Source organism: Pogona vitticeps, chromosome 3, assembly GCF_051106095.1.
Source record: "Pogona vitticeps strain Pit_001003342236 chromosome 3, PviZW2.1, whole genome shotgun sequence".
Lineage (NCBI taxonomy): Eukaryota > Metazoa > Chordata > Lepidosauria > Squamata > Agamidae > Pogona > Pogona vitticeps.
This window is the reverse complement of record NC_135785.1, coordinates 197795632-197812309: the sequence shown is the minus strand read 5'-3', so window position 1 is coordinate 197812309 and position 16678 is coordinate 197795632. Positions and strand designations below refer to the sequence as shown.

Below are 16678 nucleotides of genomic sequence, written 5' to 3'. Positions count from 1 at the left end.
ATTGATATGAAATAGAAACAGTTCTGACAAATTCTAGCAGACTACTGTGTTTTCATTGCGTGTGTTTGTACATTACAGAAAACTTTGGCAAACTATCCTTTACCTCTAACACTGTACAATCATTTTAAGTATTTGCACTGGCTTTACACCAAACTGCAAAAGAAGAACTGACAATCAGCAGGAGGGCAGTGTCAAAGGAAGGAGGCTATGGACATGCATCAAATTGCATTAGAATGAGGGGCTAGTGTGGACACCGGCACTGAAACAATCTGGGATCTCTTTCTGATCATATTAACCGAATAGAACTGGAAAAGAGATTGTGAATGAAGCCACAGTATAGTCGCAGTTTGATCTTGATGATTACTGCATTAGTTTCAAGAGGCTTATGAACTGATTGAAGTAGGATCTATGTGAGATGCTACAGGCTCTGTTAAAGGCCCGATACTCTTTTGACCTTTTCATCAGTGATTAAAATGAAGGTTGGAATCCTGGCCAAACTTGCAAATGATACAAAGTTTTCACAGACCTGACAGCTCATGACACAGGCATATGGTAAAAAATGATATGGGAAGAATGGAAGACAGGACTGAAATTAATTCATTAAAAATGCAGAAGAATAACAATAATGAAAGAGGAAGATGAGGAAGCAGCAGCACCATAGTTCAAGATGATGGATAATTGACTTAATAACAGTGTATATAAAGAGGAACTTGGAATTGATCAAGAACAGTATTATTGTGGCAAGACTGCAGAAGAAGTGGTGATATTATAGACTGCAACAAGGGAAGCATTGTTTCTAATTCACCAAAAAAGAAAGTTCTATTTTATCCTATCAAAAGCTGGGAAGATTACAGATGTTGCTTGCTACTTCTTCGGAGATGGATTTCTACTATGGTTGCTCAGATCTTTCAGATACATTGCATTGTGTATAGCATTGCCCTTACCAGCATCCCCAACACAACAGAGAAATATTGTCTGCTTGCTTCTCCTGGCCAAATCTCATGTTGTACCTTGTAAATATTTAGAAAAAGGCATTTAGGCTTGAAAAGAATGGCATAAAACTTGAAAATGCATCCCCAAATTCGTCCCTTTAAAAGGTAAGTGTTGAATGTTCATGTTATTTGTTGACCTAAAAAGTAACTTTTAAACTATCACATACTGTACATTATTCATTATCCCAAAAATAAAATATTGCAGGCAACTGCTTTACTTACAACTAATTACTCCGAAGTGTTATGAGAGGTAGATAAATTGAAACTGCTGCAGAAAAAGATAGCAAAAACTTGTAGAGGCACAGAAAGCAGCTCATGTGAGGAAAGTTTAAGGAATTAAGGCTGTTTAGTCCCAGTGTTCATCAAGCACTTGAAAGGCTGTCACATAGAAGGTGGCAAATGCATGTTCTGTACTTTTGTAAGGGGGGGGGGAATCAGAATTAAAGGAGTTAAATTACAGGAAGGTTAATGTTGGCTGAACAGAGGAGATAGTTCCTGATAATAAGAACAATCTGACAGGGAAATTACCTAGCGGAGTTGTGGTCTCTCCCTTTTGGGAAGTCTATAGGTGAAGAGATTGGCAGCTGTCCGTTGGACATTTTTCAGCTCTGGATTTCTTGCGTTCAGTAGGTAGTTAAACTGCAGTTCTGTGACTAAGATGCTAAGTGGGTTTAACTGATGTTAGCACTATGTGCCCTCTTAGAGGCATAACTTACATGTTGACAGGGTTTGAGTTTGTTAGAGAAGCTGAGAGCAATACCATCAGGAGGCTAGATTCTATTATAAGTTTAGATCCCAGGAGAATCACCCGGAGTGGAATGGTCAGGACTGAGACATTACCCTAAGATGCATCTATCCTCCTCAGACATTAACAGTTGCATCAGCAGAATGGAATTGACAGGTCCACTGGTGAATTGGGCAGACAAATTCTAGAAGAACAGTTCTTATCTAGAAGAAGGTGGTGGTAAAGCTTATATATTGCAAATGAATACTTCAGGTAGCCTATCAGATCATTGGATGGATGGATGTCGCCAGTGGTCAACAAAGAAATAGAGCAGCCTTCATAATTAGAAGCAGAGAAGCTCTATTATTTTTGCAGAAATAGAACTGCAAATGGACTGAGATCATGAACTGTGAATATATAAAAAAGAATAATGCTGAAGAAAAATGTTAAAATAATTACAGAGTCAAACTATAAATAATATTCTTAGATAATTTAAAAGACAATGTGAAAAGCATATTTGTATTGTACCACTAAACTCAATTGACCATGTACCAAAAGGAATGTGGTTTGAATCTAGAGAAGAATTTATTCATTCAGGGAAGAATTTATTTATTCATTCATTCAGTTTATATGCTTCACTATTAGTGCAGGCAGTACATTGGGTGGTGTACACAAAAAACTTACAGTCCTCAGTAATCACAGTAATGAAAAATACAGACAAAAATTAAAATGCAACAGATAATAATTATAACCATAAACAACCTTTAAAAATCTAAAATTAATAAAATTATTGACAGCATCCTGGAGATTCAATTATTAAAGGCAGTTTTAAATAATTCTGTCTTTACAATCTTTATAAAAATCTTTCTAAAACTGAGGGGTAGAACCTGGTACATCTCTTTCAGCATTGCAGATTATGAAGGCATTGACTGAGTGGGCCATGAAAAGCTGTGCTTTCTTTTCAAGAAATAGGTGTGCCACAACATTTGGTGGTAGCAATATGTTACCTGTACACTTGACAAGATGCTACTGTTAAGCCAGTGTATGGAGAAGTATAATGGTTTCCACTTGTCAAAGATGTCAGACAAGGTCATCTTCGTATCTGTGCAGCCTGTATTCAGAACATATAAGGAAATCTGATTTGGATTCAGATGAAAGAGGAGTGAAAATTGTTGGAAGAAACTATTTTAAATAATTTAAAATATGCAGATGACACCAAACTGCTGGCAGAAGGCAGTAGTGACTTGAACCAATTATTGAGGGAAGTTAAAGAAGAAAGTTTTAAAACATGATTACAGTCGAACATTAGGAAGCCAGAAATGGCCACAGAAGAATTAAGTTACACATTGTTAATTAAGAAATTGAAATAGTTGAAGATTTGCTATATCTTAGAATTAAAAGGGCTGCTACGTATGAAGGAACTTGAAAAGACCCTTAAGTATAAGAATGTATTGCTGGAGATGAAGGCTTGGTTATCCATGCAATAGTATTCACAGTGTGAGCAGCCCTCACGTCCCCTACCATGATGACACAGAGAGTAGTTGCAGAAAGAAGCTCTTATTGAGCAGCAGAACTTTTAAAGCGCCATCAAGGCCAATAACTTAAAACACATAGCTCTGGGTGCCAGGGAGTTAATTCCCTCAGTCCCTGGGTTGCTGCTCTGTATAGTCTTTTTTTGGGAGGAGCAGACCCTCACCTCCTCTACCAGGTCAAGGACCTGTTGCAGATGGGCCAGGCATGGGGTCCCATAGCAGGGTTGCTGGATGAACACTGTCAAGTGTTCTTAGAAGCGAGCAGCAAAGGCTCCTTCCCCTGCCACTTCCCGAAGGCCCTGCTGGTGGCTGATAGGTACAGTTATCCTCTTGGATGGCTCATCCAAACTCCATGTGGGCTTGGCTGGTGTCTCTCATGCAGCCGGATGGTGGGCAGGGAGGAATGGGATTCTGCCCTTCATAGGAGTCATAGGGAGGCTGGCTCCAGGGCGTCTCCATTGGTGCCACTTGCCCCAGGTGTATCTTCTGCCAGTAGCAAACCCACTGCTAATCCTTGAGCCTCCAAGCCTTTTGGCACTTGCCTGGTCCCATTGGACCCGGGCAGCTTCCTCTGGTGGTACCAGCAGCAACACCTAGTAGCTGGTTTTGGGATCCTTTCTATGTATGGTCTCCCAGCTGGCCTTTGGCATTGGTTGTAGCGGCAGCTCCTCCTAGGTCTCACATGTCTACCAATCTACTGTGTTCGCCCAACAGTCCTTCTGTCCCATTTCCCACTCCTTAAGTCTGAGTCTGACCATGCCTACACCTGTGGCCTCATGGGCATTGTCTGTCTCCACCCTGCGAACACCCCAGTCCACAGGTGAGCTGCTGGTAGGGAATCCATCTGGTGTCCTTTGAGAGGTGGAGAGCCCACTCCTGCAGCCAGGGGGGCCCTCACTGGTCCCGCACCCAGGTGTATACAGATGCAAAAGATAGCCAGCTGAGAAAGCTGGCAGGAAAAATGGTTATTTGAAATGTACTATTGGTGAAGAGCTTTGTGGATACCTTGGACTGCCAGAATGACTAAGTGGGTTCTGGCAAAATAGTTTCAGCCCATCAAGTTGATTCCAACTTATGGCAGCCCTTTCCAGGGTGCTCTAGGTATAGAGTACTCAGAAGTGGTTTACCATTCTCATCTTTTGGGGATAATCTGAGACCATGTAGCTTCCCAAGGCTATACAAGCTGGTTCTTCTCCCAGAAGACATAGTGGATTGCCAAATTCCAAGCTTTGGTTCCACAGCTGGGTATATCACTGAATTGTCCTGTTCTAGATCAAGTCAACCTGAACTCTCACTAGAAGCTAAAAATGGCTAAACTGAGGCTGTATGTACCATAAGAAAACAAAATTCATTGAAAAAGACACAGTAGAATGCAAGAAACCATGGCTTTTAATTAGCAAGGCTCAAGAAAGTACAGTGGTGCCTCGCACAACGGGTGCCTCACACAACGATGAATTCACACAACGATGCCTTTTTCTGTTAAATTTGCCGCCTCACACAGCGATGTTTCCTATGGGGGATTTTCACACAACGATCTCCCTTTTCGCTCCTGTAAAAGTGTCTTACAATGTTTGGAAGCCGTTTTAAATGCTTGCAATGGTTAGCCCACCTCCTGAAACCTATGCAAACTGATTTTGGTGTTGTTCTGACACTTCGTTAATTTATGATTTTTTGAATTTTCTCCATTGGAAACCATTGGATGGTCTGTCTAATGGTTTCCAATGGAGAAAACAAAAAATCATCATAAATTAACGAAGTGTCAGAACAACACCAACATCAGTTTGCATAGGTTTCAGGAGGTGGGCTAACCATTGCAATCATTTAAAACAGCTTCCAAACATTGTAAGACACTTTTACAGGAGTGAAAAGGGAGATCGGGAAAGGGCTCTTTGATCTCCATTTGCCTTTTAAAGCTCTTCCCGATCTCCCTTTTCACTCCTGTAAAAGTGTCTTACAATGTTTGGAAGCTGTTTTAAATGATTGCAATGGTTAGCCCACCTCCTGAAACCTATGCAAACTGATTTTGGTGTTGTTCTGACACTTCGTTAATTTATGATGATTTTTTGTTTTCTCCATTGCAAACCATTAGACAGACCATCCAATGGTTTTCAATGGAGAAAACAAAAAATTACCATAAATTAACGAAGTGTCAGAACAACACCAAAATCAGTTTGCTTAGGTTTCAGGAGGTGGGCTAACCATTGCAATCATTTAAAACAGCTTCCAAACATTGTAAGACACTTTTACAGGAGCGAAAAAGGACTTTGCAAAGCCATTGAAATGTATTGAGTCGGCTTCAAACATTCCAATGAAGGAAACATTGTTTCACACAGCGATGTTTCCTATGGGGATTTTCACTCAGCGATGGCAATCCGTTCCAATTGGAACAGATTAACCGGTTTTCAATGCATTCCTATGAGAAATGGTGTTTCACAGAACGATGTTTCACACAACGTTGATTTTTTTGGAACCAATTAACATCGTTGTGTGAGGCACCACTGTACTGTTTTATGATAAGACATTTCACTTGTTCTTAATTCATAAGTTCACTGTGTTTAATAAGTGTATTTGTTTTGTTGTTGTTGTTGTTGTCAAATGCTCAGAGTAGTGCCTTGCACAAATCGGTGGTATAAAAGTGGAATGAATGAATGAATGAATAAAATGAGAAGGAACTTGGCAATATGACACTCCAAGAACAACACTACTTCCATATATAATGGCTGTAAAGAACTGCAAGCAGGAACAGGAGAGTCTGCCTCAAAACAATCTTAAGTCTGTTTCATTTCTTGTTTCCCTAAACCTGTGGCAGTACATGACGTGTACATACAGCAAAGTAACTACCAGAAGAATTGATTGTGTCGTAGGGCATAACATGTGAAATGTAGGCATTCCCCCTTTCATCTCTGTTTAAAATCTTGCATGTCTGCTTGGTTGTATTTTAGGGAATAGTATGTCTCCTCTCACCAGTCAAGTTTGGCTTTGACAGGAATCTGAAACTTCAGCATTAAGGTCATGTGAATTACTATCATTACATAAAAAGCAATCGTGGCTGTTGTGGCAGAAACTACTGCAGCATTGACTACAAAGAGCTTTCCAGGAATTCAGCTGCTGTTCATCAGAAATCTGTTCTGAGTATGTACTGCTCAGACATAAATTACTACAGCCTATTAAGCCCTGGAATAAAAAAAGATAGCTTGAATTCCATCAGCAGAAAAAGAATTTCTCTATAGAGGAGGTGCAGGCCTTTTTAGTGAAAAAATATGCGAACATTTTTTAGAAGTTGTATTAATGATGAAAGAGCTGATGTCATTTCTTCAGCTAAAGTTACCAAAAGAAATGAAAAAAAAATCATCTTGCTCATGAGCAGGACGAAAGTAGATATTCAGTGGCTGTTGAAAATCACCTCCTCCTCTATCTCCAGAAATTCCTCAGATTGGACCAGTAGACTACTGTAAGGTTCTGTACATTCTGGAAAGCTGGAAGGGAGAAACAGTGGATGGCAGGAATCTTAATATCTGAAAATCCTTGCTGTCAGAATTGGGAAAGGTATTAAAGGTTCTCCCCTTTACCCATCCTCCCAAAGGCTTCCCTGGCTTGAAAGAGATCCCTGAGGAACCGCAGAATGTGAGAGAAGGGGATACAAAAGTTCAAGTTAAAGATTAACATTGGAGGCTAATGACATCATCAGCATTTATGACTGCATAACAGGATTATAACCAATGATGTTAATTCACTGAAATGAATAACAGAGGAGCCTTAATTGTGTAAGAAAATGTACAAAACAAAAAGCAGTTGAAAAGCACAATTGGTGAAATAGCACGTATGTACAGTATATGAAATTGAAAAGTAGTTTTTCATGTTAAAGATTGTTAATACACATAGCTCTGGCTACTGAGCAGTGGCTCTCTAAGTTGGTGTAAGTCATTTACACATGACCCATATGGGAAAATTATTTTATGAAAAGCATAGCTTTCTGATCAGAAGATACAGAAGTACAGTATAACTGTCTCATTGATTTCATTTTTCAGACTATGCTATAACAGTGATGATAATCTTTCATTCACTAGAAAATTTCTCCTAATCTGTTTTCTTGTTTATTTATGGATGTGGACAGCTGTTTTCCCCCCAATAGAGCAGAGACTGTGTTCACTTGTAAATAATTCAGATATGTTTATAAAGAAGATAATGAAATCTTTGATTTTCATGCTAAATTTCATATAAAGCTCTTTGAAAAATGACATCAATTTTCTTTCTCTTTTTTGAAAAATAAAAACTTAATGCACACCACTGATATTTTTGGGAAATTGTACAGTATATTCGTTAGAGTACTGAAGATAGAAACTTCAGTTTTTCTTGCATGGTATTTATTTTTAAGTTATGAAAGTTATTGATTAGTAATTTAAATGAATTTTCCCTAAGGTTGTTTGCTTTTTTAAAAATAGGTAGGAATTCTCTCTCTCTCCCCCCCCTCTCTCTCACACACATAATATTTATAATACAGTTATTATTATATATGGATTTTGTAAGCTTCTGTTGAAATAAAAATTTTGTACAGTCCAGAAATGTTGATTGAAACTGAATTTATAAACCATGCAGATTGAAGTAATACAGTTCTGAAATAACAGGATGCTCTGTATAATTTCAGATTGAAAGTAGAGTATCATACAGTATATACAATATAGTAGAGAATCATATATACCATATATAAAAAATAGTAATGCAGAGATCCTTGCAGGTAGCATATTAGCATAGCAGGCCAGAGAGTGAGGTTAGAAACTTAACTATAGGACATATTCTTCTAAAGGTGAGGACTTTATTTATACAGTACATTTATTTAACAGTGTGAATCTAGCAGATTTCTGCCTGCTTCCAGGGACATCCCTTGAGGCATCCAGTCAGTATTTACCAAAATTTTAATACACATCTCTGATGGTCAAGCTAACATTCTCCCAACTTTGGATGGGATGCGGGGCTAGTGAGAGGTTGTTAATTTACTCATGCAAGAGTGGGGGAAGGATTTGAAGCCCTTTCATGTGAGTTACTCTTTCAGTCAAAATTGCATTGTTCCATAAAGCTTTCTCATGTAGGGAGAAAAAGATAAATTCCTGGACCTTTCGCCTATGGAATAAAAAGGGCAGCTTTGTAGTATATACCAAAAGGTCTTTGGAATAGCTTGATTGTAGAATATGGACAGTTTCTGCATCTCAAAACAGAAATGTGTCTACCAGTACAAACTTTTATAGTTTTCAGGGCATGGTGGTACTGCAAAATTTAGGCTACTAAAAACACAGATTCTGATTATGTTCCTGCCTTAGATTGGAATTCAAGTTTGTAAAATCTTGCAATTAATGTAAATGCAAAATAGAAACATCAGTTGCTGTGGCATTTATCACAGATTACCAATATGTAATGCAAATGCATAATTTCTTTTGCATTGAGGTTGCATAAAATAAAGCACAAAGCTGGGCATGAAGTGTTTGTAGATAATATAATTCGTTACAGATTTTCAAAGCAAAGGTTTGAGATATTGGTAGATTGGAACAAGGACAGTTGTGGTTGCTAGGTGCCTAAACCTTAAACAAGCTACTAGGAAATAATATTAGGGTGGACAAATATTGCTATGGTAACAAAGCACTTCCTTTTAAAAGAGAGATTGGTAACTTATGGTGGGTTTCACATAAACCAAGTGAAGACTAAGAGCAATAAAACATTGTATGTTGCAGGAAATGTTGCATGTTAGTTGTAGGAGAAGATTAGTATGGAAGTGAAGGTGCATGTGGAGAATCTTGTTTATTTTTTAAAAGCACTTTGTCATAGATTTGATTTGAATTTACAAACAGAGTAGGTCTCTCATAAAGAAGTTTTCAGTTTTGGATAGTAATAGTGTTGTATAGGAATACTTATTGCGTTACATTATGGTTGTTGAATTTTTGTTCATGGGAGACAGAATATACTATTGAACTCCTTGGTTTCCCAGGGAAGAGTAGCTGATTCTAAAATAATTGATTCTGTGCTTTTCGTATTAATGTAGCAGGCAGGTTCTTAATGACTACTCCACTCTCTCTGTTGAATGGTTTTGTTGGCTTCTAATACTGAAATACTGCTGTTACAGGTAGACCCATAATTTATACTTTATGAGGTTTTTATGAGGATTAGACTGAATTAGTTGAATTAGTATTAGTTGAAAGGTTAGACTGCAAGATTCATTTCAAATACACTTCCTTGCATTTTGATTGTGCTTTAAACTCAGATGGGGAAAGCACTGGATCTTTGTGTAGGAGACTTGAGTTCAGATTCCTCTTCATTCTGGAAGATGGCTAGCAAGCTTTGTTTCCCATTGTCAGTTGTCCATCTATGCACCTGGAGCAACTAAAATCTCTATCTTCACAGTGCAGTTGTGATAATAAAAATCTGCAAAACATTATGCACACTAAAGGAAAAAAATATGCTGAGCAGTTGTATACAAATAAAAATATAGAAATAACACAAGTAGACTTCTGTCTCAACTCTCATAGTCACAGTTTTGTACTCTGGATATAAATTAGAGTATGTTCTGAAGACATGTTAAGAGCCACTGAAAATACATCAGAACTGACTGGCAGCATATTTTGTTTAGATGGAATATTTAAGTGCACAGGTACTTGCAACTTGGAATGTCACAAGAAAAGAATATAAACTAACTACAGAGTATTATTACTCTTTTCTGGAGAGTTTTCATAGCATTTCCATACTACAGAGCCTTATTACTCTAACTACAGCCCTATTACTCTTTTTCTGGGGAGTTTTCATAGCATTTCCATACCAAATATATTTATTTGTGCATGTACCAAAGCCACTGTCTTGCCAGAAGCATAGTATCTTAATGAATTCTATTAATGTAGCATAGTCATTCTAAGCTTTAAATCTGCCAAGTTAAAATGTGAAAGGCTATACTGTATTAAGGTCCTGATAATCATCTTTACTGAAAAAAACATGGGGATCTGAAATACCAAGATGTATGTTTCACAGTGATCTATAAAAACAGTTTACTAACTGTACATAATATTTTCCAGTAGTGCCAGTAATGAACACGTTAATGCATTTGAAACATTAAAGTCATGCTGAGTGCTGCCCAAGGTTGTCCCTTTTTTGTCTAGCAAGAGATACTGTATTGGACACTGTTAGGTTGGTTGGTGCCATTTCCCCTTACTTTGCTGCTGGTGTTTTCCTGGTTTTCTTAAATAGGGCCAATTAATTTATGACCAGTCTGCTCAAAGGGTATGGTTCTGCAGTTTTATAATTTCCTGTTCTCTTGTGGTAGGTCTTAGAAATGTGATTCCTTTTTGCTTCTGAAATATTTTATGCTTACTACTTTTGTTTGGGCAGCTGGAGGATTTCCAGTCAGTGCTGGTCACATTATGATTCCTTTTGGGATTTGACCAAGATTATTCCCTGTGGACTGAATCCAGTTAGAAGATCTAACTATAGTAGATCCATTTGATTAATGGGTATTACTGTTCAGCAATAAATTCATGCCAGTTTCCCCTCTATGTATTGCAGTGCTAAAGTGGGAACTGGGGTAGAGCTAAAATTTACTTGTGTAATCTCATGTTGTGTATGCTCAAGTGTGTAGTGGAGGCATATTTCCCAGTTGATTGGCTGCAGCAACCCTTATGCTGAGATCATGACATCATCACACCAAATATAGAATCCAAAATTTCCTCCCAAAACAATTAAATGGATTACCACAACAAATTAAATTAGTTTATCGGGTTTGTAAAGGAGAGAGGTAGTGATCAGAGGGAAAAAACCCACACATTTAGAACAAAATAACAATAAAGCAACATTAGTGCTTGGTAACGTGATGATTTTTTTGATTAATTTGTTTGGCTGTGTCTGAATATGCGTATCTCAAAGATTTCAAAATTGCATAATACTTTACCCTCAGGAGAGCATATTCTTACCATACTTCAGGCGAAGTCTGTGAACTCTATGAAAAAAAATCTACATTTGGAAAACCAGCCTTTGAGAAATGTACCAGACTATGTATTTTAGCTAAATTGAGAGGCTTTTTTCCTGTGGAGATTGTTGAATCTTCCTATAAGCAATCAGTGTAGATTTTCCCCCACTTGCCATGCACATTTGCCTAGAGAAATGCCTTCATTTTCTGTTTTAAAGATTAAGTAGTTATATACTGTCATTTTCTCTTTTAAGAATTTGCTAGATGTACAGAGATCCTGGCTGATTTACTGATTTACAGTTACTACTCCTTATTCCTTGGCCTGGCAGAAGGTACATGGAGCATTCCTTTTCCAGTATTATTGTTCTTATCTTGAGGTGCTAACCTTGATATTAAGGCATAAAATGGCTTTGTGCTATAGAGTGTATTTATAGTACACAGGCATGATAATTTGAGATCATCCTACTTTGGCTTCATCATAAGGAAACCTAAGATTGCTAGTTTGGAGAGGTCAAATTTCTGAATTTTACCTCATGTTAGAATTCTCTGTAGTAGTTCATTGGGTTGCACTAGAATTCCCTCTAGCAGAGAATCCTGAGTACTGTACTCCACTGAATGACAAATCCCAGGATTCTAAAGAAAGGAGCTGTGGCAGATGAAATAATAGCAACCTGTCTTGCCTCCCTAGTGCAGATAGTCTCTCTCTCTCTCTCAATCTCTGTGATCACTATTTAGAAAGTAAATTCTTCTTTATGCTTAGCTACCAATGTCCCTATCCTTTCCAACATATCTTTGTTGCAGAATATATATACTGTAGTGGCAGGAAAGGTGGTTCATAGATATTATTAAAATAAGCAAACTGTGTTTGAAAAGCATTACTCTTTAAGATATTCTGTTTTAATTTAGTAACTAGATTAATGCAGCATTGTACTGGTGGGGGATACCCCAGCTGGACCCCTTAGCCATGGCAAAAGTGTTTTTTTTTATTTGAAATTTTCCAGTACAGTAATTGAAATATTACATTTGACAGTTTGAATTTTGTACAAAGTACTTGATTCAAAATATTTTCTACCACAAGCAGTCTATATGACTTGTCAATAATATCTAAATATTTAGAAGAATTAGAAAGTAAGAAAACAATTTTATCTATTGCTTTTAATGCTAGGGCACTAACTTAATTCATGAATTATTCATTGAGATGCTTTAGTTACAGTGCTGACATTGTTCTGTCCCAGAACTGTTTTTTGGCTTTTTTTTTGGCTAAAATTCTAGATAGCAGCATATTATTGGTTCTGAAATTCCATCAAAAATCTTAGCTTATACAGTGGTGCCTCGCTAGACGATGATAATCGATTCCACTGAAATCGCTGTTTAGCGAAATAATTGTCTAGCGAAAAGCATTTCCCTATTGGAATGCATTGAAACCTGTTTAATGTGTTCCAATGGGGAAGAATCGTCGTTGTCTAGCGAAGATCGGCCATAGGAAAGCTGCTTGGCGAACCGCCAATCAGCTGTTTAAATAGCTGTCTCGCGAAGCTTAGGTCCCGAAAACACCTGTTTTGCGAGCACAGAGGGAGCTGTGAAAATTGTTGTCTAGCGAAAATCGGTTTGGGAAGCAGGGACCAAACATTGTCCAGCGAAATCCCCCCCCCCCCAGGAATCACTGTTTTGCGAATTGCTATAGCGATCGCAAAAAGTCAGTGTCTAGCGAAAAAAGTGTCATGTGGGGTAACTGTCTAGCAAGGTACCACTGTAGTGATATGGCTAGAAAATAAGATTCTTCTCACCCCTTCTTCTTAATTTATCTTTGTATTAGGAAAATAAAGTCTCCTGCTATAATGATCCAAATAAGTAGCTTCATTACTTTGCTTTTCTTGAATATATTTCAGAAAACAATGTATGTCTTGTATTTTAAAACAGCTAAATGTGTATGTTTATAGTGTTGGGCTCAGTGATGAATACATGATGTAGAAATACTGATATTCTTACTACTCATTTAAGTTCATAGCTCGTACATGCCTTTAAAACCAACAACAGTACAGTATACACACAGTCTTGTGGGATATCTATTGTAAGCTGGAGAAATGGAAAGTTCCTAAGTCGTGTAAGTACTTTCATGTTCTCAGCCTTAAAAACCTGTGCTTTCCTAGAAAAAAAAAATCAGCTGAGGTACTTCCCCTTCTCATTCCTTTTTTAGAGACGTCACTAACACTCTCAGGGTCTGTTAGGGACAGTCCCAGTGCAGAGTATGAATTTCAGGTCTGATGTGTGTCTGCAAGTGCTTCTGTAAACAGACAACAACATGTGCTTGGATTTCTCCCGGAAGAGCACGGATTTTTAAAGTGGCATTTGATTTCCTTCTAGAGTGGTATGTGTAGTGAGTGCCTTCAGGCAACAGATAAGGGAAACTGAGAGGAGGGGGCAAAGCAGGGGAGCAGATGGATGAAGGATTAGATCATTTGGATTTGGAATGTTGCCTTTTTCATTTTTACACTGAAGTCTCTCTTCTGATTAGCTTCAGCATGGAGGGTGGGGAATATGTGAGCTTGAAGCTGCTGAAGAAATCTCAGAGAACTTTAATTTTTTTTTAAAAAATGCAAAAATGTTATTAAGAAACAACGTTGGTTAGAAACAAAAAATTAGAGGAAATAGGATTCAAAATATATGTGGCTTAGGAGAATCCGAACCATGTAGCATTACTTCCACTTTTGTTTCCTGGGCTTCCTAAGAACAGATCACCAGGGGGATAAAGTTCTGATTTAGATAATGTCTTGCAGTCTTTGGAACAATGCATTTTGCTGCAGGGGGAGGTGTTTACTTGAAAATTGTGCCATGTGAATAAGAAAGCTGAGACTTCTCAACATCAAGCTAGATATAGTTATGGTGGACTCCAGCTATATATATATTTTTTCCTGCTTGTTATCTTTTTCCTAAACAGGAAAATGTAGATACGTAAAATGAAAAGGACAGCTACGGAGTGCTTCAGTTCCCTCCCCTCCCCTCCAGTAGCTTAGCTCAGACCACTCTGTGAGCGCATGGTAGTGGTACAAAGTGTGTGGTCTTTCAGCTCTGACTAATGCATTTTGTACTGTGTGACTGAAAATGCCTCATAGTTGGCCAGGGCTGACCGAGACTTGTGGAATGTGGTGCCTTTTCTCTGATTTCCTGGGGGTGGGGGTGGGGGGATGTTGAGGTTGAAAAACCTGCAGGGGGAAACGCTTGTATGTTGTGGAATTTGGCTTCTCTTGGGAGACCCCAGCCATATGGGCAGTGAAGGAACGTAAGGCTGGGGAATGGATAGGGGAAAGGTGGGGGGGCGGGGCATGTGAAAGAGAGAGGAAGAAGGAAGGGGTGGGGACAGAGGGGCCCATTTCCCTTTTTTCCCCCTTCCTGAAGCAATGACAGCTGGTTCTGTCCTGACTCACATGACAAAGTACATACTGTGGAGCATTTAAGCTCAAGATAACTTGAAAAGATGGTCAGCTGACTTTCCTTCCTAAACTTCAGTCAGGTGATCAACTGATGCCATTCAGTGAATGGGGAAGAATTCTTAACATCACAGGTAAGAGTGAAATTATTTTCTTTTATGATATGTTGCATGAAAGACGTTTGAAGTAGTTCTTTGCTGTCGTTGCCATGTGGCAACTTTTCAAAGCATCTAATCCAGTGTCTGCTCTGTGTTCCTCTTGTTATCGTAGGCTGAAAACACCTGGGATTTTTTTTAATTTACTTGCCATAATAGCATATTATTTATTGGAAAACTTATGTTGTTAAAAATAGTCTGAGGTTTTCATGGGTGGTGTTAAATGCTTATTTCATTTGTCATGAAACAGTTTGTCATTCTGCAAGTATGTTAAAAACGTGTGTTTTAAGGGGAATTCCTAACAACTGAAGTATGAGTCAAAGAATCAGGATACTGTGTATTAATTTCTTTAACCAAAAAAATTCCAAGCCAAATCTCTGACCTATTTTAGGATAATATGCTGTCTGTTTGAGAGTCATATCCTAGGCTGATGATAAAATTATCTTATGCCGAATGATCATGGCATTACAGCATAGGAAGGAACTGAAAGGGATTCAGTGGACATCTAGTCCAACCCCCTTCCAAAACAGGAAATATGCTTCTGCAGAATCCCTGATGGTTGGGCGTATTAGGTTTTTCTTTAAAATCTTTTAAAGAACTGAGGTGAAGATTTTCACTGTCTTAACAGTTTGTAACAGCATTGTGCCGAAAATTTTGACCATTCTTGCACTTTGGTTACACATATATGTAGGTAGGTAGGTATGAATGAATCAATGAATGAATACATAAAGATGAATACATGTTGATCCAGTTCTTTACTGAATGTAAGGTTTCCCAATGTTTCTTTCTACATTTGTTTCTGTTATTGTTATTTATGTTTCTGTGTGAGAAGGATTAATATGAGACTAATTTGGCCCTGCATTGCGTTGAGTGAACATTTGTAAGCCTCACAGAGCTAGTGGAAAAGTGGAATAAGATTTGCCACAAAATGAAGTAGATTATGGTTGCAGTACCAATACTTCATTTGCTTTTCGTGACAGGAAGGAATCTTCAGCATATCAAATGGTGTCAGTAATGTGGTCACCATGTTGCTTTGCATCTTGCACACATGAACTATAGCTCGGGAATCATTCATGCCCCTTCTGTTTCGGAAGCTGCATCAGCATTATTTTCGAACATGTGGTTACCTGCCAACAGTGTGCATTGAACTGGCTTTACTAAGTAATAACCACACGTCTAATAAGGAATTCGAGAAATACTTGGAGAATAAGACTATTAGGGATTACTAGTAATGAAAACTATTTCAGGTTCAGTATCAAATCAAAGGTAGCATTTATCTATTATGCCAGTCTCTGTGCCAGGAAAATGTTGTTGGATTTGAGTTATGGCAATTGGGATGTGGCTTTTGTGCTATTTACTGTTTGGTTCAAGGGACAGATTGTCTTTTAGTGAATGAAGTTGTCACTTGGTGAATGGGCTAGGTGAGATGAAGAAACCAGAATAACCCTTGTCAGTTGCTGGGAATAAATGCCTGGTACTGTTGCCCTCATGTCCTGCTGGTGAACCTCCCATGGGTTAATCACTGTAGTGCATAATATTGTGTTTGTTAGGCATTTGTTCTAACTCAGAATGGCTGTTCTTAAGGAGATGGGGATGACTGAAAAGATACATTTGGTTACATCAGTTCAGCTTAGTCTTAGTTCCAAAAGAGGATGAGAACTAAGAATTGTGTTAGAAGCTTCAAAGAAATGTTTGGATTTAAGAAAGGTTAATAAAGTTGTTTGTTCTGGGTTTTTCGGGCTCTTTGGCCGTGTTCTGAAGGTTGTTCTTCCTAATGTTTCGCCAGTCTCTGTGGCTGGCATCTTGAGAGGACAGCAACCTGTGCTCTGATAATAAAGTTGCTTTACCATAATGGGAAATAAATGGGATTTTTGACGGGGAAATTCATAGCTCAGTAGTTGAGCATTA

At 38.2% G+C, this 16678-nt stretch overlaps 1 long non-coding RNA gene across 1 annotated transcript in view; it reads left to right on the top strand.

The window, feature by feature from the left end:
- Positions 1 to 7276: 7276 nt before the first annotated feature.
- Positions 7277 to 16678, top strand: part of LOC110074074 (uncharacterized) — a 122162-nt gene continuing 112760 nt past the window's right edge. Inside the window, exon 1 of the long non-coding RNA XR_013543598.1 lies at positions 7277 to 14749. This is a non-coding gene — a long non-coding RNA (uncharacterized LOC110074074). The remainder of the gene's footprint in view (positions 14750 to 16678) is intronic.